General features: G+C 36.9%; 1 protein-coding gene and 1 pseudogene across 1 annotated transcript in view; one reads left to right on the forward strand and one right to left on the reverse strand.

The window, feature by feature from the left end:
• DISP1 (dispatched RND transporter family member 1) overlaps positions 1-22,172 on the reverse strand; it is a 241,911-nt gene that overhangs the window by 120,961 nt on the left and 98,778 nt on the right.
• Positions 5,549-5,896, forward strand: LOC110205542 (large ribosomal subunit protein eL37-like; annotated as a pseudogene).

Raw genomic sequence — 22,172 nt, forward strand, 5'->3', positions numbered from 1 at the left:
ACTAAATTTATGAACTTGATGGAAAATAAACAATCTAAGCTATTTCCAATCAATCAATCAATCAACAGCATTTATTAAGCATGTACTATGTGCTAGGCATCCTGTTAAGCAATGAAGAGACAAAAATGAAACAGTCCCTACTCTCAAGGAGCTTACATTCTAACAGATGAGAGAGAGAGAAAGAGAAAGAGAGAGAGAGAGAGAGAGAGAGAGAGAGAGAGAGAGAGAGAGAGACAGACAGAGACAGAGACAGAGACAGAGACAGAGAGAGAAAGAGAGAGAGAGAGAGAAAGAGAGAGAAGAGAGAGAGACAGAGAGAGATAGCGTAAAACATTAAGTAAGCCAGCAAGGCTCTACTGCAGAGTGCATAGAGGGGAATCACATGTAAGAAGACTGGAAACATAGAAAGGGCCCAGGTTATGGTGATATTAAGAAACAGAAGAATTTATATATGATACTGGAGGTAACAGTGAGAGTCACTGGAATTTACTTCAGATAAGTGGAGGCAAAGGAGATGTGTCATAGTTAGAAATTACATCTTAGGAAAATCACTTTGATGCTTGTGTGGAAAATAGAATTAGGTAAGGATAGGCATGAGGTATAGAGAGCCAAAAAGGAAGTCATTGCAATAGTCTACTGAAATTAAATGACAAGATTTGGCTACTGGACATGTGGGGATATGTGGGGTAAGCGTGAGGAGTGAAAGAATATGTTAAAGCTGCAAACCTGGGCTACTGAGATAATGGTGGTATCCTCAAACCTAATATGGAAGTGTGTAAGAGAAGTGAGTTTGGAAGAAAAAATAATGAATTATGTTTTGAACATGTTGAATCTGAGATGCCTAGATATATGGATTGACATTATCATCTGCACTGAGATGATAATTCAGCCCATGGAATCTGACAAAATCACCAAGTGAGACAGTAAAGAAAGAGAAGAAAGCCGAGTTCAAAGCCTGGGAAATATACCCAAAGTTTGTAAAAATGACAAGGATGAATCCTTGAAAGAGTGGTCAGACAGGAAGGAAAAGAACCAGTAGAGAGCAGTGAAATGAAAACTTAGAGAGAAGTGAGTATCTAGGAGGAGGAGATGGTTAACAACATCAAATGCTGAAGAGATCAAAAAGAATGACATTGAGAAGAGGTGATTAGGAGACCACTGGTAAGTAACTTTAGAGAAAGGAGTTTTAATTGAGTGGATGAGATTATAAACTAGATCGCAAAAGGGTGAGATGGGAGGGATAGAAGTAGAGGCATCTAGTTCAGATGGCTTTTTCAAGGAATTTGGCTGAGAAAGGCAGAAGAGATATAGCTAAATGGCAAGGATGGTAGATCTAGTCAGAGTTTTTGCTTGTCTATTTAAAGAATGGAGGAGATCTGCATATGTTTATAGCAAGGAAGAAACAATGAAAAGGGAGAGACTGAAGATGGGGAGAGGGAGATGACTGTGGGACCAATGTGCTGGAAGAGAAGGGAATAGAGAGTATTCTGGGAAGATGGTGGAATAAGACAGGAAATTACCTAGCTCTCCCAAATTTCTCTACAAACAATTTAAAATAATGCCTCAGTGAACTTTACAGCTTCAGAAATAATTAAAAGTCAGGGTATAACAATTGTCCAGACCAAGACAACTTGGAAGGATGTTAGGAAAGACCTGACCTCCCAAAGTGGTGGTGTGGCCCAACTGAAGTACAGATACCTTGGGGCAGATATCACTGAATCAAAAAGCAACAAGCCCTGGGGGCAGCTGCATTAGGTAGCTGCAGCTTCAAGAACTTTTGGCCCATGAACAATGTTTGGGGGAGTAGGGGATCAGACAGCTTATCAGGATAAGATTGTAGGGCCCTCCACAAATGTTACACATAGGACCCCGGTGTGCTGACCAGATGCAATTCTGGACTGTGGCTGTGAGAGTGAGAACACATTGGTGAGTAAAGTTGCTGAAGGGTAGAGATTCTTCCGGCTATGGTCACTCACAGGAGAGCAGAGTCCCTCGTTTTAGTTCCAGAGCAGAAGGGTAAGCAGAAGCTTGTAGCCTTTAGAGGGACCACAGAGAGTAGGAGCATTTGTGGTGACAGAGTTGCTGGGGGCCCTGGTCTTGGCTCAGGGGCAGAGGGGAGTATGTGAGATCAGGACCCCAGATAAAGCTCCGAAAACAACAGCACAAAAAACCTGAAACCTGAGATATTATCCCCCACACCTTGGGACTAGAGCCCAACTCTAACAAAAAGTTAACAGCCAAGAAACAAACCACTTAAAAAAAATGAGTAAGCAAAAGAGAAAGAACCTGGCCATAGGTAGCTACTATGGGGAGAGAGAAGATCTGAGTTCAAACTCAGAAGAACACAGTAAAATCAAAACAGCTACTTCTAAAGCTCCAGAGAAAAGTGTAAAATGGTCACAGGGCTAAAAAGAGTTTTTGGAAGAGTTTAAAAGGTACTTTAAAAACCAAATAAGAGAGGTTGAGGAAACATTAGGGAAAAAAATAAGAGTAATACAAGAAAACCAAGAAAATTAAGGAGAGAAAATCAACCAATGGGGAAAATGGATCCAAAAACTTATGGAAGAAAATAACTCCTTAAAAATTAAAATTGGGCAAGGGGAAGCTAATTACTTCATAAGACACCAAGAAATAATAAAACTAAATCAAAAGAATGAAAAAATAGAAGAGAATGTGAAACGTCTCAATGTTATAAATGTTACCAAAAAACTGACCTAGAAAACAAATTGAGGAAAGACAATATAAGAATTGTTAGACCACCTGAAAGTTTTGATTAAAAAAAGAGTCGACACTATACTTCAAGAAATTTTTAAAGAAAATTGCTCTGAAATTTTAGAACTAGAGGGTAAAATACAAATTGACAAAAATCCACCAAATCACCACCTGAAAGTGGTCCCAAGAGGAAAAATCACAAGAACATTATAGCTAAGTTTTGAAGCTCCCAGGTCAGGAGAAAATACAAGTAATTAGAAAGAAACAATTTAAAAATTGTGGAGCTACAGTCAGGATAACACAAGATTTAGCAGTTTCCACATTAAAAAATTGAAGGGCATGAAAAATGATATTCTGAAGAGCAAAGTAGCTGGCTTTGCAACCATGAATAACTTACCCAGAAAAGCTGAGTATAATCTTGCAAGAGAAGAAAATGGATATTTGATGAAATCAAGGATTTTCAGGTATTCTTGAGTAAAAGACCAGAACTGAACAGAAAATCTGACCTATTAGGAGAAACCTAAGAGGGTAAACATGAAAGACCAATTATAAGGGATTTAATAAGGTCAAACTGTTTACTTCTTATAATGAGAAAAGGCTGTCTGTAACTCTTAAGAAGGTTATCATTACTAGGGTAGTTTGAAAGAACATACATAGATAGAAAGCTTGAGGTTGAGTTACAACAATAAAATTCGGTAGGGGGAGATAAAGTGGAGTAATTATCTCATGCATATGAGTCATGAATGGAAGAACTGTTATAGGAGGAAATGGAGGACTGGTAGTGTTAGAACCTTATTCTCAGTAGAACTGGGTTAAAGAAGGAATAACATACATCTAGAAGGCTATAAAAGTCTTAACTTACAGAGAAATAGGAGAGTATGGGGAGAGGACAAGGGAAGGACTCTTAGAAAGGTGGACAGATTAAAGAATAGGAGAGCAAGGGTAGAGCATAAGGGAGAGATTCTTAGAATGGGTACAGATTATATAAGCAGTGGCCAGAAATAAATTAGATGTCTAAGAAGAGATAGGGTAAAAAAAGAGGGAGAGAAAGATAAACAGTGAGGAAAAGGAGTAAAGAAAAAAATACTGGAGTTTGATATCAAGGGCCTGGGGGGCAACTAGGTGGTGCAGAAGATAGAGCTCCGGCCTTGGAATCAAGAGGACCTGAGTTCAAATCCGGCCTTAGACACTTGACACTTACTAGCCATGTGACCATGGGCAAGTCACTTAATCTCAGCTGCCTCACTAAAAAGCAAAAATGAGCTATCAAGGGGCTGGGAGGAAGAGAGGAGAAGAAGGAACTCTTAGCTAATGAGCTCCATTTTCTCAATAAAGTATAAGGAGTGGATCTCAAGGAAGAAGGTAGTGGGAAGAAGTGCACTGGCAGGCTTAAGGATAAAAAACAAAAAAAGATTTGGAATAGCTTTTGTGAGGAACAAGATAGAAAAGAATAAAGGGATTGTCTTGCTGCAGTAGGGACCCTATCGTAGTTGGATAACATAAATTTGTAGCATACCCACTCAGCAAGGTGTGATTTCCTCCAGCTCTATTCACCAACAAATAACAATAGTAATAGTAATAATAATAAACAGCTAGCATTTATGTAGTGCTTTACAAATATCATTTCATTTTATCCCCAGAAAAACCTGGAGAAATAATTGCTATTACTATCCCCTTTTTACAAATAAGGAAACTGAGGCAGACAGAAGGTAAGTGACTTGCTTGGGGTAACACAGCTAATATGTGTCAGAGGCTGGATTTAATTTAGGTCCTCTTGACTCCAGGTCTAGTACTCTATCCTCTGTACCACCTAACTGCCTAAAACTGAGAAAGTGGATGGTGGAATTATTTTAAGACTAGGATTTAGGAAGGGATGAATTGTAAAGGAACAAAAGTTTGAGGGATTCAATAGTAGAAAACAGTGTAGAGTTGAGTTGGTTAACTATAAAGCACAGACTGAGAAGGGAAGAAAGAGATGTCAAAACAAGGATAACTTGAGGAAATACTAACAGGTGGAGGGCTTGATGGTCAAGAGGAGGGCAGAGAGAATAGGTTTTAAAGGAGTGAGGCATAGGAATGATAGAAGATTATGGACAGATAAAGGAATGTCAGATTTTTTTTTAATCCATTCCATCATGAAAATTTCTAGAACTGACATCTGTCTAAGAAGTTTACATTTGTTTTTCCAACATACCAAATAAACTCTGCTTTTCTTCAACAGGTATAACATGTCACTTTCAATGAGGGCTCAGATGAAATTAACCAGCATAATTAGGTAGTGGACCCAGTCAGCACAGCTGCAGAACTTCCTCCAGCTCTGTTCAACAGCAAATGAGTAGGAATAGAGGAGGTAGGTGGTAGGAGTAATCCAGGCTTGAGGTTTGGCAAGCAATGAACAGTGATAGGGCAAAGGACCAAGGAATTGGAGAGAGCAGAGGAGAGCAGTGAGTTGAACAGATTGACTAAGGGGTTGAAATTGGGACGGAAGGAGAGTGAAGCCAGAGCAGGGGTGTTGCCTGACAAAGTACTGAGGGCTAGAAAGACTGCAGGTCATGGTGAGGTCAAAGAAGGAATAGAAACAGAAAAGCTAAGATTTAAACGATATGAAAGTTGAATAATGGGTCTGTGATTGCAGCAAGCAAATGGCTCCTCTTTTCCCTGACCTTTCATGAAGGGGCAGAGGGAGAGAAGGATGTGCTGCAGCAGCCATAAGGCTAGGATTCCCAGAATGAAGTAGGCTGGAGGCACCTACTCCTTTCTACCCCCACTGCAAAAAAAAAAAAAAGCCAGAAACGCTTTTTTAAAAAATAAGCCAGCTTTTTGGTCCTGGCAGCAGGAGGAAGATGACGAAGGGGATGTCTTCGTTTGGTAAGCGCCGGAATAAGACACACACTTTGTGCCATCGTTGTGGTTCTAAGGAATAACATCTTCAGAAGTCAACATGTGGCAAATGTGGATATCCTGCTAAACGCAAGATAAAGTATAATTGGAGTGCAAAGGCTAAGCAACGAAACACTACTGGTACTGGTCAAATGAGGCACCTAAAAATTGTCTATTGCCGATTCAGGAATGGATTCCATGAAGGAACAACACCTAAACCCAAGAGAGCAGCTGTTGCAGCATCTAGTTCATCTTGAGGATTCAACTTTTTGTTAAAATAAATGTCCTGAATGAAAAAAAAAAAGACAGAAATGTTAAGAGGAGGAAAAAAGCCAATAATGCTAAGAAAAAGAACAAGGAAGAAGTTTGGTTTGGGGCAGCAAAGGCTACCTCTCAGCAAGTCATAGGACTTCTGAGCTAAACCAGGAACAAACAGGCTCCAAGGAGAGTGAACAGATGGAACCCTTCGCAGACGAGCATGCAGCACTAATATTTGCTATGTAATATGTAGGTGAATCATGGCTACTGGATCTTTCCCAAGATTTATTCTATCGGTGGCCTGAGCTTCCAAGTTTTGAGACAGAATCATTATTGGGCAGAAGGTTAAGAAATGGCACTTAAGTGGAGATGAAATACATTTTCTAATGCTTCACTTGGAGGACAGAATTCTAACTATCTCTAGGTTCATTACTGTCCTGAGTAAATATTCTCTATTTAAATATTGATTAGAAATTGTTTTCAGGCACAGAATCTAAAACCCCTGGCTGGCAGAGAGTAAATAAAGCCAGATGATTTTCCCAGAAAAAAGGCTCTGACTGGGGGCACAAGTCATGATGTTGTTACTTATGACTTCACAAGTGAAACCAGGCCATCTATCCTTAATTAATACATGAATTATATAATTAAACATTACAAAAGAAAATGTGGATTTCAATAAGCTAAAATGGTATCTATCGCAAATGTCAGACTTTGCTCAGCTGGAGAGGAATTTAAATAGCAAGATAATATTAATACAGATATAAATATTAGTAATAGTAACAAATAGCTGACATTTATGAATAGCTTGAAGTGTGCAAACCACTTTATATACATTATCTTATCTTAATATCTCAACAGGACAACTAGGTGGCACAGTGGATAGAGTGGCAGGCTTAGAATCAGGAAGACTCATCTTTGTAAATTCAAATTTGGCCTCGGATATTTACTAGCTGAGTGACCCTGTGCAAGTCACTTAACCCTGTTTGTCTCAGTTTCTCATTTGTAAAATAAGCTGGAGAAGGAAATGGCAAACCCCACTTTGACAAGAAAATCTCAAACACAGTCACCAAGAGTTAGACACAACTGAAACAACTGAAAGACAGTAAGTATCTCAACAACCCAGCGAGGTAGATGTTACATTCATTTCATAGATGAGGAAATTGAGATTCACAAGTCTTAATTAATGTTTATTGATTATAGATATCCATAGATATGAATCATGAGGATAGCTAGTGTAGTTAGTGACCAGATAGCAGGCCTTGAAGCCAAGGACACCTGGGTTCAAGGCCTGCCTTTGACACTTAATGATCTGTGACCTGGGGAAGTCACTTCTGGTCTCAGTGCTCTATGTAACTCTTTTAAGACAAGGAAGGAAGGAAGGAAGGAAGGAAGGAAGGAAGGAAGGAAGGAAGGAAGGAAGGAAGGAAGGAAGGAAGGAAGGAAGGAAGGAAGGAAGGAAGGAAGGAAGGAAGGAAGGAAGGAAGAAAGGAAGGAAGGAAGGAAGGAAACAAGGATACTTTGGAGCCTAATCTTTCCATCACCTTGAAAGGGATATTTCTGAAATAAGCTGGAGATTTGCTAACAAAATGGGGTTGTTTTCACCCAAAAATGTAATTTAGATTCTTATGTTTTTAGAGCTCCTCTAAATGCTATAAGCTATTATCTCAGAGAAAATGACCAGGTCTTTTAAAATAACAGGGCTTATGTTTTTCCTCAAAGAATATAGCTAGTGAATATCAAATGTCAACAACTGGTCTGCAAGATATCAAGACAAAAAGGAGAAACAAAGACAACAGTACAAATGCACTACTGATGGTGAAGGCTGGTGAGTTTAAGATTTAAATGGAAGATGTGTTCCTATGATCCATACTTCATGTATAGTTCTTAAAATATTGATCCAAAATGCTTCTACTTGTGTTTTTATTATGCTCCAACATTCCAAACCCTTCAGTTTAAAAGACAGAGAAATTAAATATATTGAAAGCATGGTGGAGTTTTTGACCACAAAAATATATTCTGAAAGTTTAAGCTATAGATGATTTTAAAAAAAAGTCTTCCCTGAGCGAATGGGGCTCACCTTATAACTTCTGGGATTCTACCAATACTATTAAGTGCAGAATAAAATTATTAGTGACCAGTTCATTAGATTACCTGCTACAAGTCAGTAAAGCTTCTTAGAACCATAAAGCAGCCATTATAAATGTAATAGTGACAAGTGACTTTTTATTACATAATAAGACTAAACCCTAATGATAAGACTAAAAGATATTTTATAAACAATCTAATGTGTTCATTATTAAAGATAAGCTGTACATTATCTTTGCTTTGGATAAAAGTAGTGATACCTGGCATGTCCCTAATACAGAGTGAAAAAGTAGCCTTTCAACTACTGAAAATGATGGAATTAATAAGCATTTCTGGCTTTCTCCTTTATAAAATGACAAGGAAATCTTCAGGTTCATAAGTATCAACCACACTGTCACAAAAAAGGCATTTAACTGTTTATCTAGGCAGTTAAGATTCTTTATTTGAAATTAATCTAGTTCTAGCAAGAAAGCATTGATAGCAATGTTAAATCCTAATTCTTCTGACAGTCAATAGAAGACCTTTCATACTGTTTCATGAAGAGGTTTGGAATCTCATCAGAAACACTAGTCTTAATCTTCTGAAAATTTCACATTACAACTCTTCCATAACATTTATCTAAATCCATGGACCTACCTGGTCTCAATGTCTAATAATTGACCCATGAGACAAACTCATCCTTGAATAAGTCAAAATAATTAGATTTAAGTAGATAAGAGATGAAAATTCAAAATCTTTAAAAATTATAATAATTTGAGAACCCACAAGTTAAAATATCTAAACAGAAAATTTTCTACCCCTACCTCCCTGCTCCTAGACCAGTAGTTTGAAAGGCTCTAGTAGTAGTAAGGCCCAGGGAAACCAGAAGGTTGCTGGAATAGGGAGCAGAGGTACACAGGCTGAATCCTCCTATGGATAATCAGTGTCCCTGTGAAATGGGGGAATCGGTACAATATCAATATTCATTGTAGTAAAGGTATTTTAAAATTCATTGAATTAGCAAACTACCATTTGAAAATTCAAGAAGGATCTCATTACAAACAAGCTATTATCAAAAAAGAACAAAGACTTTTTTGGGTACATTTGAGATGGCAATTTGTCTTCTATGAAAGTAAATTCCATACAGAACTAGTTATTCTAGTTCCTTCCTCCAGTTAGTATTTAAAGGATTTAGCCAGGAAAACCTTGAATGTCAGTGATCTTAGTTAACAAGAACTAGCCTTTTTTGGTTAAGTTTTTCTTTTTAAATTTTCAATCAACAGGCCTTTGTTTTTCTCTCCCTTCTACCTCTCCACCTACTGAAAAACAAAACAAAATGAAACCCTTGTTAACAGCACCAGGCCTGGAGTTGGGAAGACCTGAGTTCAAATCTGCCCCAGACACTTACTAGCTTTGTGACCCTGGGCAAGTCACTTAACGCTGTTTGCCTCAGTTTCTTAAATGTGCTGGAGAAGAAAATGGCAAACCACTTCAGTATCTTTGCCAAGAAAATGCCAATTCGGGTCACAAAGAGTCTCATGTAACTGCAACTATTGAACAACAATAACAAAAACAACCGTGGTCAAGCAAAACCAAATCCCACACTATGTCCAAAAAATATATAACTCATTCTGCATATTTAGTCCCTTACTTCTCTGGAAGAAAATGAGTAACACTCTTCAACATCAGTATTCTGGAATCATGGTTGATCCTTCTATTGTAAAAGTTCTTAAGTCTTCAAAGTTCTTTTGTTTTTACAATGTCGTTGCATACTTTGTTCTACGAACTTTGCATCAATTCATAAGTCTCCGATTCCTGTGAAACTGTTCCTTTCATCACTTCTTATAGCACAACCTTTTTCCATTACATTCATATATCATCATTTCTTCAGCCATTCCTCAATTGATGGGTACCTCTTTAGTTTGCAATTCTTTGCCACCACAAAAGAGCTGTCATAAATATTTTTGTACACATGAGTCCTTTTCCTCTTTTTTTTTTTTAAATCTCTTTGGAATATAGAGGTCTAGTGGTGGTATTGCAGGGTCCAAGAGTATGCATAATTCAGTAACCTCTTGGGTATAGTTCCAGATTGGCTGAACAAATCCACAATTCCACCAACAATGCATTAATGTGCCTATTTCCACACAGCCTCTCCAACATTTGTCATTTTCCTTTTTTTGTCATCTTTGACAATTTGATGGCATGACGTGGAACCCCAAAGATGCTTTGATTTGCATGTCTCTAATCATTAATGATTTAGAGCATTTTTTCATATGGCTACTGATAACTAGCCTACCTCCCTTTGAGAACTGCCTGTTTCATATTCTTTGATCATTTATGATCTAACCTCAAAATGATATTTCAATAATTAGAGCAAGAAAATGAAATTTTTCATCTTTAACAGACTGAAGTTCACTTCTCAAAATAAAAAAATGAAAAATACTCAAAACAACTATTTCAAATATGCTTACAAGTTCTTCAAAACTCCAAGCAGTCATCTAAGTACATCTCTGTTAAGTATAAAATAATAAACATATTAGAAATATCTATTTTTTTAAAAAGTACTCTGCCAAAAGCTAGGGGATGCCATTTCAACTCCATCAGCATTTCTCACTTGCTACTTTTTAATGGAACTTTTAAAAGAAACATGGAAACATTAAAAAATTACAGTAAAGCACTCAGGTCAGGCTCAATAGATTTATCATTCCATAGAAGAGGATAAGACGTACAGCGTAGCTGGGTGTCAAACAAAAATGCAACTTTCCCTGAATTGAAGAGAAATTTCTTCAATACTGGTTTTTCCCTTATTTTGAGAAATTTTTTTGTTTACCTTCTTCTTAAGTTAAATCTTCCCCAAGCAAAACCTAACTCAAGTTTTTTCTGAGAATCTTAAAAATTGCCAAATAGAAGATATACCTTAAAATGAGTTCACTAGTCAGTTGTATAAAAATTAATTCAACATATGGGTATGTAAGCTTCTAGAGCTTAGTGAGACTCTGTCTCACTTTTGTTATTGCATCCTTGGATCCTCTAGCACTTTGCCGGGAAGGTATTAGTAGCTTAACAAATAAGTGCCAGTTGATCGACTGGGTGATACATAAAGTGCCTGTTATGTTCCAGGTATTATACCAGGGTGATAGGAACACAAAAACTAGAAATAAAAGTCTATGTCTTCACAGAGCTTATAAGACAACACAATGAGAGAAATAAGACATGTACACAACTATCATAAAAAGCAAAATATCAGTGTAAAGTGTAAAGGAAAAATACCATAATATTCTCTTAAGAAATTGAAGGAGGTAAAGGATCCCTTTCAGTTGGGGAAACTCAGAGAAGGTTTTATGGACTTGATGGTGCCTGAACTGTAACTCAAAGGAAGGGAAAGAAAGGAAAGCAAATTCGTTCTCAAATCACAGAAGAATTAATTAATCCACAAACATTACTTTAGTACCTAATTTGTGTAAAGCACTTGTCAATGTACTAAGGATACAAAGACAAAAGTAATACAGTCCTTGTCATCAAGGAGCTTGCATTCCATTAAGGAGTCAACATGTATAATAAATAGAAGGTGATTTGTGGGGGTTGGGAGGGAGATGTTAAAAATTGGAGGGGGAGAGAAATACTTTGTAAAATAAAACCAAGAAGTAAATTATTCACCTACTCTTTGGACATCAAGTTTTATCTAGCTATTAGAAAAACAAGAATTTGTTTTTAAGTAGTCTGTTAAAACTGAAAAGCTCAAAATGTGGACTATTTCTTCCCATTCTATCTATTTATGATTTCCCTTATCTCTATCCACAGTATTCTGCTAGTCTATAAAAGCTAATAAACAGTGAAATTATTTCCCATTTTAAAAGATAATAAGACAGGAAATTATAATTTTGTTTTCTCTGTTTTTTTTTTCATTTTCCCTTCCTATAAAATCCATGTGAAGAAACTCTATTGAATTCAATTCTAAGTGGCTCCAGAGAAGGAGCATAGGCATACAATGTTGATTACTATTGGTACCAACAGTTGTACCAGCCTAGCAGAACTTGGAAAAAAAAATATTACTTAGGGGCCTGTTATATTGGGCAGTCAGAAGTAAGGAGGAAGGAGTTTTAGCTACATGTGCTATTCTCAGAAGTCAAACGGCACATGGTGAAACTTTTCTTTCCTCCATAAGCAGAATCTACATTAGATAGGATCACTTCCAAATTTTGAAGCTATGATGTTAGAGAACTGAGACCAAAAGATCCCAAAAGCAGCCTACCTTGAAAACTATTCATCTTAGGCATCTCTGCTGAAGCTCCCTAATGAAAGAATCAATGATGACAATGATTTGGTGATCTCATTTCTGGTTATTTTTCTATCACTCTCCTTTGAACAGATTCTGACCAAAAAACCTCTAATCTGTATTCCAAGGAATCAAAACTCTAAATAAGGTGCACAGAGCCACTAATCTGGCACCAATTACCAATGACATGAGAAACTAACCCACTTGAAATCAGTTGAGATTTTTGAACAATGAATTTAAGAGTAATGTAGAAAATGCTTTGACAGGTTTCTCTTAATTGGAACGGTATAAAAAAAGTTCCAGATGATCTGGCTACAATCAGAAGAACAGCAGTCAAGAAGATAATGGAGAGACAAGAAAATAATGGCTTATACTTCAAGTAGTCTCACAAATATTTCAGAAATGTGCTTGCCTTAACAGGCAGGATTTTAAGCTATAAGAGGCTAACACACACCAAAGGCCCTTTAACCTGACATTTAGGCAGAAATCTGATAGTTTGGTATCTCTAAGCCTGAGTCTTTATACATTTTTTTCCCACTCAAAATCCATTTTAGCTTGCTTATCTATCCCAATCAAATACCATGTTTGTATAATATTCAACTTATAAACTCACACATTTATCATTAAATTGACCTTTATCAAGACTCTATAGCAGTAAAAAGTATAAGTGCTCCTGAAGCTTTTGGCAAATTCCCATCAAATCACTTTGAACAGCAAATCATTTGCCTCTTAGCAAACCAGATTAACCCTAAAAAAGATCTCTCTCTCTCTCTCTCCCTCTCTCCCTCTCCCCCCTCCTCATACCTTCGTCTCCCTCTCCTTCACTCCCTCAACCTATTAAAGCACATATGACAGTTCAAATTACTTTTGAGTATCTTCAATCCCCTTCTGGCAATGGAGTTTCTCCCTAAACTTCTAGGTCAAAAGATTTCCCCTATGTAAGCAGAGATGCCTTGAATCACTCTGCTTCAAAGAAGGCTCAACACAAGACAGACTGGACTACCACTACTTTGACATTAAACCCCTCCCCAGCTTCCTGCACCTTTGGAGTTGAAGGGGTTAGTTAATGCAAGCAGAGAAACTTCAAAGAGTTGGCACATGGCCACATTTATACTCAGCTGACTTTTGTACCAAGGTAATCCTTCTTAAGTAAATTTAGCTACCCAAAGGAGAGCTATACTTTATCTTCATATAGTTATCCATTTATTATAATAACTTTCGGAATTCACATTTGGATTTTATTCTTTCAACAATGCTGAAACTTCAGGCTGTTTCAATATATTCCAAATAAGGATTTAAAAAACAGAAAAACCAAGCTACCATAAGGAGTAGTAGTGCTAAAGGGGGAAGGGAAGTCAATTGGCATTTATTAAGCGCCTACCATGTGCCAGACACTGTACTAAGTGCTTTACAAATATAATCTCTTTTCACCATGTAGGAGAGAGTAGAATTTAAGTTCTTCGATGGCAGGAAGTGTTCAGGTTTTCTCTTTGAATCCTCAGCACCTCACTCAGTCCTTACATAAAGCAGGCACTTAACAGATATATTAGCTTGAAATGATAATAAAATAATGGAATTAGAGATAGAAGGGAAACGTGAGGAATAGCTTGTCCAAACAACCATTTTGATTTTTTAAGTTAAAATTTTAAAATACGAGTACTGATGTATCACAGCATTTGCAATCCACCCTGCCCTCCAGCCTAAACCTTCCCTTGTGACAAAATCAAGCAAAAAATTAGATCAAGTTTAGCCCTACGTGCCAATGTATTCTCACAATCCTTTGATACCATTGGGGTACATGTCCAGAACTGGCAATACAGAGTCAAAGGCTATGGAAAGTTTTGACACTTTTCTTACATAATTTTCAAATGAAACCCAGGAGATCTGAATCACCGTACAGGTCCACTAAGAGTGCAGCAAAATATCTATCTTCCCACTAACACTAGGATGATATTTTATTATCTTTGCCATCATGAGACAAAATCTTATATTTGTTTTCATTTGTTTCTCTTACTATTCATGATTTGACTTTTGTTTTCATGTGATATTTATAGTTTGCAATTCTTTTGAAAACATTTTGTTCATACCGTTTGGCCTCTTACCTTTTGGGGAATGCCTCTTAGTACTATATATTTGTGACAATTCCCTACATATTTTTGGATATTAACTTTTACAAGTGATATGGGATACACTTCATCATTTCTTTTCTAACTTCCATCTTCACTGACTTTATTCATGGAAAAGCTTTTTAATTTTAGGTATTCAAAACTGTCTATTTTATCTTTTATGATCTCTATTCCTCTTTTACTAAGATGTCTCCCCCCCAGGTATAACTGTGAAAGGTACCTAAATTGATTCTGTTCTGTTTCACGGTGTGACTTATCTTCAAATTGTGCATCCACTGAGTTTACTGTGATATATGGTCAATTCACAAGTATTTATTAACTATGTCCCAAGGACTAAATCAGGTTTTGGAGCAAAAAGATAAAAATGAAACAGTTCCTGACCTTAAGATCTTCCATGGAGAGATAAAGTTGGGCATTAAGATGTGGTCTAGAATGTATTGTTAAAGACAGGCTTCAGGTTGCCTGGCTCATCGCATTTGCAGGGACTAGACTATACCCCCTTCCTCAGCCCTGCTCATTAAAATCTCTCTCTTCCTCAAGGCCCAACTTAGGTGCCATGTCCTCCATGATGCCTTTCCCAGTCCCCCTAATCATAATATATTTTTCACTGTGGATGTTGTACAGCATTTTATTTTACTTCTTATGAATTATTTGTTATTACATGTATTTGTGTATGTGTCATATCTCACCAATAGAAAGTATGCTCCAAGAAAAATATGAATTAGTCTCAGGCCATGAAAGAGCTCAAAAGGGATTTTGAAAATCAAGTAGAGAAGTAGAGGAAAAATTGTGAAGAGAAATAAGAGTGAGGAAAGAAAATCATGAAAAATGAGTCAACAGCTTGCTAAAGGAGACCTAAAAGAATACTGAAGAAAATGAAACCTTAAAAAATAGACTAGATCAAGTGGCAAAAGAGGTCCAAAAAGCCAATAAGAAGAAGAATGTCTTAAAAAATAGAATTGGCCATATGGAAAAGGAGGTCCAAAACCTCACTGAAGAAAATAATTCCTTAAAAATTAGAATGTAACAAACAGAAGCTAATGACTCCATGAGAAATCAAGAAATTATAAAATAAAACCAAAAGAATGAAAAAATAGAAGACAATGTGAAATATCTCATTTGAAAAACAGCTAACCTGGAAAACAGATCCAGGAGACATAATTTAAAAATTATTGGACCACCTGAAAGATGTGATCAAAAAAAGATCCTAGACATCATCTTTCACGAAACTATCAAGGAAAACTGCCCTGATATTCTAGAACCAGAGAGTAAAATAGAAATTGAAAGAATCCACCAATCACCTCCTGAAAGAGAGGAATATTATAGCCAAATTCCAGAGTTCCCAGGTCAAGGAGAAAATATTGCAAGCAACCATAAAGAAACAATTCAAGTATTGTGGAACCACAATCAAGATACCACAAGATTTAGCAGCTTCTACCTTAAGGGATTGGAGGGCTTGGAATATGATATTCCTGAGGTCAAAGGAACTAAGATTAAAACCAAGAATCACCTACCTAGCAAAACATGAGTGTAATCAATGAGGGGAGGAAATTGACATTCAATGACATAGAAGAGAAACCAGAGCTAAATAGAAAAATTGACTTTTCAAATACAAAACTCAGGAGAAGCATGAAAAGGTAAACAGGAAAGAGAAATCATAAAGGACTTATTAAAGTTGAACTGTTTACATTCCTACATGAAAAGAGGATATTTGTAACTCATGAGACCTTTCTCAGTATTAGGGTAGTGGGAGGGAATATAAATATAGACAGAGGGCACAAGGTGAGTTGAATATAAAGGGATGATATCTAAAAAATAAAATTAAGGGGTAAGAAAGGATTGTACTGGGAGAAGTAGAAAGGGAGAGATAGAATGGGGTAAATTATCCCACATAAATGAGGCAAGAAAAAGCTTTTACAATGGAGTGGAAGAGGGTGAAGGTGAGAGGGAATGAGTGAACCTTACTCTTATCAGAATTGGCTTAAAGAGGAAATAACATACACACTCAATTGCGTATAGAAATCTATCTTAGCCTACAGGAAAGAAGGAGGAAAGAAGATAAGGGGGTAGTGGTAAAAGGGAGGGCAGATTGGGGGAGGGGGTAATCAAAAGCAAACACTTTTGAGGAGGGACAAGGTGAAAGGAGAGAATAGAATAACAGGAGGGGATAGGATGGAGGGAAATATAGTTGGTCTTTCATAACATGACTATTATGGAAGTATTTTGCATGATTACACAAATATAACCTATATCGAATTGTTTGCCTTCTCAAGGGGGTGAAGGGGAGGAGGGGCAAATTTGAAACTTAAAGTTTTAAAAATGAACGTTAAAAATTGTTTTTTACATGTAACTGGGAAAAAATACAAAAAAAAAGGATGCTTCACAAAGACACTAGCTGTGTGACCCTGTGCAAGTCATTTAACCTGTTTTCCTACATCCACTGGAGAAGGAAATGGCGAACCACTTCAGTATCTTTGCCAAGAAAACCCCATGGACAGTATGATCCATGGGGTCAGAAGAATTAGACATGACTAAACACAAGAAATAACTACCAAATTATAAATGTCCTCAAGAAAAATATTATAAATACTCATTTTTGTCAAATAATAAAAATTAATTTTTTCCTATCCCAAATGTAAATTCTATTTAATCACAATTCCTTATACATTTCAATAGTCATTATCTCCTTATCTGTTTCCCAGAATTAGGCCACCACATAATTAGTAGTCAGGCTACAGCAAAGAGGCTTTTTATAAAAGACAAGACAATTTAAATAATATGATTATAAAATGTTTTGCTAGTTTGAGCAGGTCAGAAAAATGGAAAACAACAAACTGATATAGTGAGCTTCAAAGGTGTTAGAAAGGAAAAAACACGGGGTGGGGAGGGGGGAAGGAGTGGTGTTTTCAAAGTAAGTTTTCCTCAAATCATTTATGAAGAAAAAATTCAATCCCACTACATTAACCTGCAAATTTGCTGCATTTTTTCTCCCCCTTCTGACAAAGGCACACACACTTTAAGCCAAGGCACTCTTAAAAGAAGATCCCACCAAACTTTAATTTCCTTCCCCTTCAGCTATTGTAATGAAGTTCTTCTAAATATTTACCCTTCCCAGATGACTAAAATAGGATGAGAAGGAGTTCCTTTGTAGTGCAGATGATTGGTGCAAACCTCTAGTAGTAAGGAGAAATTCTCACGCCAACAGAGAGTAGAAATGGATTTAGAAGTGGAGGCTCAGAGGATGAAATAAAGTAATCATTAAAATACTCAAAATGAAAGATAATGTGATTGTTCTTTATAATATAAAAATTCTATTCCTTGGTTGTTAGGGAATTATTATGGACTAATGGGCTGTAATGAAAAATACGGAAAATTTCAAGCTTTTATGTTTCTGTTTTAGTTGCAAATCAAATCAAATAATTTACTACATAAAGTCACATTTTAACATTCATTTTTTTCTTTTAAAATTTGGATACTGTTCAAATTAGGTAGCATAACAATGTCTTTTATCTCAAAAATAAATTTAATAATGACTAAATTCAATCCAGGACCCACACCATAAAATTCTCAAATGAAGATGAGCATCAGCCCTGTAACATGAATTTAGGACAGGACAGCCAAAATTTCTTGCTAGTATGATGAACATAGGATCTACGCATACACACATAAATCAAGCCTGACAAGCACCATTTTTTAGTTCATTTTTAAAGATGAAGATGGCTTTTGCATATCCAAAACTAAAAGAGAACAATGCTTCCAACTCTGAAACACCAAAACAAAAATGAACAATGGAAGTGTTGAGGTCAGGGGTGCTGGGAACCCCAAAATTCAAAGGCAAAAGATGCTGGTCCTGCCTCGAATGAATTCAACTGAAACCTTCTTTCAGTCAGAGACAAGGTTTATTAAAACACAGGTTGGGGTAGGTGAGATTCCTAGTGATTCTGCCTACTAGCCAGATTTTAAGAATCTGATTTGTGATGCTTGTATCAACAACTGGCCCAGACTCTTAAGGAATCTGAGCAATTTAATGGGGTTAAGATAGACACATATACAGTGGTTAAGGAGTGGCCCATAGCTTGGGTGACTGGGAAGTAACAGAGAAGGACCCAGGAGGGCCAAGTGCCCCAAGAAAGTCCAGGGCCTTTTAGGGGTCCATCATTAGTGTCCCATCAGAAGGTGTAAACTGTAACCAATTTTCTATATAATCAGTACATAGTTTCCATTCTAATGCCAGCAAGCCTTGCCAGCAGATCCATTAAGGAAACTGCAAAGGAAAATGAAGCTTCTCTTTTTTCAAGGTTGCAATGAAAATAGCAGAGGGGAAGACATTGTTTCAGAAATCACTTATCTGCACATCCTGCCCACCTATTTGAAATTAATCCCAGTGAACAATTACCTGAAATAGAAAGTCCTGCAGAGCAGCAGCTCTAATACACAAATGATATGTCCAACTTCAATAGAATATATGACCCAGGATACTGTTGGCCTCCAAAGGTCTTTCAAAGTGAAATTAAAACCAAAATCAAATTTACTAAATACATAATTTTCCAACACAATTAAATGTGTCTATTTTGTGCCAGAAATAGATGAATGGGGAAGAGAAATTGCATTTTGAGATGATCTGTGAAAACTTAGACTTGTTCCTAACCCCTTTGATAGAGCAATACTTAAAGAACATAAACCAGCAGGCTGTGAAAGTACTCCTGACAAGGAGGAAGCATTACAGTCTTCTAAAACAATAGGTCTTCACTGCCACAGCAGTCTCCAGGAAAAGCAATAAGCCAAAAGGGCCAGGTGAAGCACTCTTCAATAGAACATTAAGTAAAATATCTTCTCCTTACTGTTCCTTTCTCTGAAATTATTAGCAGACTTCAATATTTCCAGGGATCTTTGATCTTGGTCAGCACAAGCCACATGCCATTCATACCCTTGTTATGGGATGGTCTATCTCTTTTTCTGATCACAGATTTAAAACTAGAAGACATCTTGGTGGTCATTAGTCCAACCCTTCATTTCACAGATGAGGAAACTGAGGCTAAAAGAGATTTTGTGACTTATCCAGGGTCACACAGCTAGTAAATGGCACAGCCAGGATTAAACACAGCTAGCTGCTCCCAATTCCAAATTCAGCATCTATCTACTTCTCCGTGTTGATTCATCATCCTAGATAAGATCCCTTATATCACTTCTCATACATAGATCATAACTTAAAATGTAACTGACAGCCTACTTGAACCCATCACATATGTCTCTCCACTGCCCTTGGGGTCACACACAATTTTGATTCTTCACAGATTATAGTATTCCAGGGCTCACCACAATACAGCATTACCAGAATAGTGGTAGTTTTTTGTTTAATATGAGTTCAATGATCCCAAACTATTGGCGCTCGCGCACGCGCACACACACACACACACACACACACACAGATACACATACACATGTATGTATATACACATATATGTATATACACATGCACATGTATAGGAGCAGCTAGGTGATGCACTGGATAGAGTACCAGGCCTACAGTTAGGAAGATCTGAGTATAAATACAGCCTCAGACATTTACTGTGTAGCCCTCAGAAAGTCACTTAACCTCAGTTTGCCTCAGTTTCCTCATCTACAAAAAGCACTTAGCACAGAGTCTGGCACATAGTAAACATTACATAAAGGTTAGCTGCTATTATCATTATCATTACATGCACATATATACACATGCATGCACATACATACATATATACATATAATACATGCATGTGTATACACACATACATACAGGGTATCCAAAAGTCTTAATGCAGTTTTAACATTTAATGGCTTAAAAAGCTTAAAGCTGCACTGAGTCTTTTGAGATGCCCTAAAGAGATAGATAGGCAGATATAGATTTAGATAGGGGAGAGAAAGAAAAAAAATATAGGTATTGATACACACATATTATATGTAAGCTCAGTATTAGGCTAAGTCCTCAACCTTTACACATTTCCTTTGCTAAATATTGTTACTTATATCCTCTATAGCAATGCCATTTCTTCTTCAACTTCCAACCTTCATCAATAATTCAAAGAGGAAAATAGAAATCAAAAATTTATAAATGTTCTGCTTAAAATCATTTTAATTTATATCCCTATTGCCAATGAAAGAGGAAAGTGAAATATTTAAACTCAGTCTTCACTAACTATGCTGGCTGCTTCATCACCACAGAACAGATTGTCCCTTGAGACAGTTGAGACAGTAACTAAGTCTGTTTTAAAACCAGTAATACATCAACAAGCAGCCTCCTGGAAGAGGATCCTCCCTTAGTAGACTAACCGAAATATAAACTCTTATAGGTTCTAATCTCTGATAGACCTCACTCCTTAATTACTCAAAAGACCAAAACAAAACAAAAAACCAAACCAAATAAAAAAATCCATTAAGCTGACAAATAAACATCATCCATTAATTAAAGTACTTTCTTTGTTTAAACTCCCCCCAAAAGCAAATTTTTAGCTTTTAATCCCTTCATGTATGAAAATACAACACCTTAATACTGGTGAGTGGAATTGGCTCCTAAGGAAATTCACAATTCTTCAAGAGTCCAGGGTTTTTTTTCCCCACCCCGAAATACCCTCTTACTAGAATGAGGCAGCTTCTCTACAATTTTGGTGTGTTTTTTTAAGGATTAAAAAGGAACAATTTGAAGTTCTTACTTTTCAAATGTAGTACAAAGCAAATGAAACAGGATGTGTCTATGAGATTTAAGCATATTCTATCCAAATGACAGCTGATTTGTATAAGTATTAATCTCTCAAGCCAAGATTAGAATAAAAATTATTACTTACTCCCATCCTTTCCTCAACTTGCCAATTAAGCCAACAGGAAACAGTGACAAAAGACCAGTGCATGCTCTGAATGCTATGATATCCTGTTGGTTGGTCTTCCTGCCACAAGTCTCTTCCTACTTCAATCCATCCTCCACTCAACAGCCAAAGTGATCTTCCAAAACCACATATCTGACCATGTCACCTCCTTATTCAAACTTTTGTTTAGTAGTTTTTCAATCATGTCTGATTCTTTGTGTCCCTTTTAGGGTTTTTCTTAGCAAAGATACTAAGTGGTTTGCCATTTCCTTCTCTAACTCATTTTATCGACGAGGAAACTGAGGGAAACGGGGTTAAGTGACTTGCCCAGGGTCACACAACTGGTAAGTATCTGAGGACAGATTTAAACTCAGGAAGAGAAGTCTTCCTGACTTCAGGCTCTGTACTCTGTTCACTGGGCCACCTAGCTGCTTCAAACTCTAGAGGTTCCCTATTACCTTCAGTATCAAATAAAAATCCTCTTTTGGGCTTTTAAAGCTTTTTATCACCTGGACCCTCCCTCTCTTTCAAATCTTCTTATATGTTACTCCCTTCCAAGTACTCTATAATCCAGATACTAATGTTCTTTCTGTTCTTTGCACACAAGTATCTCCCCGTACTGACTTTTCACTAGCTGTGCCCCACGGCCTTCCTTCAAGACTAAGTTCAAATTCCACTTTCCACAAGAGGGCTTTCTTGGTCCCTGTCACACTACTAGGGTGTCTTACCTATGAGACCATCTCCTATTCACATTCTACGCATCTTGTATGTACATTGCTGCTTATATATTATCTCATACGCTAAAATGTGAGCTCCTTGAGAGTGGTGACCTTTTCTTTTGCCCTTTCTTTGTATTCCCAGCTCTTAGCACAGTGCCTGACATTGTTAAGTACTTAATAAATGCATATGGTGGTTGTTGTTGTTGATGATAATGCACCCCTCCCACCTCCCCCCCCCATTACACATCATCAATCATTCCTTGAAGCTAGCTCAGAAGTCTCACTATGGATTTGTAGT

The sequence above is a fragment of the Phascolarctos cinereus genome, unplaced genomic scaffold (genome assembly GCF_003287225.1).
Source record: "Phascolarctos cinereus isolate Bilbo 61053 unplaced genomic scaffold, phaCin_HiC Scaffold_5;HRSCAF=322, whole genome shotgun sequence".
Taxonomy (NCBI): domain Eukaryota; kingdom Metazoa; phylum Chordata; class Mammalia; order Diprotodontia; family Phascolarctidae; genus Phascolarctos; species Phascolarctos cinereus.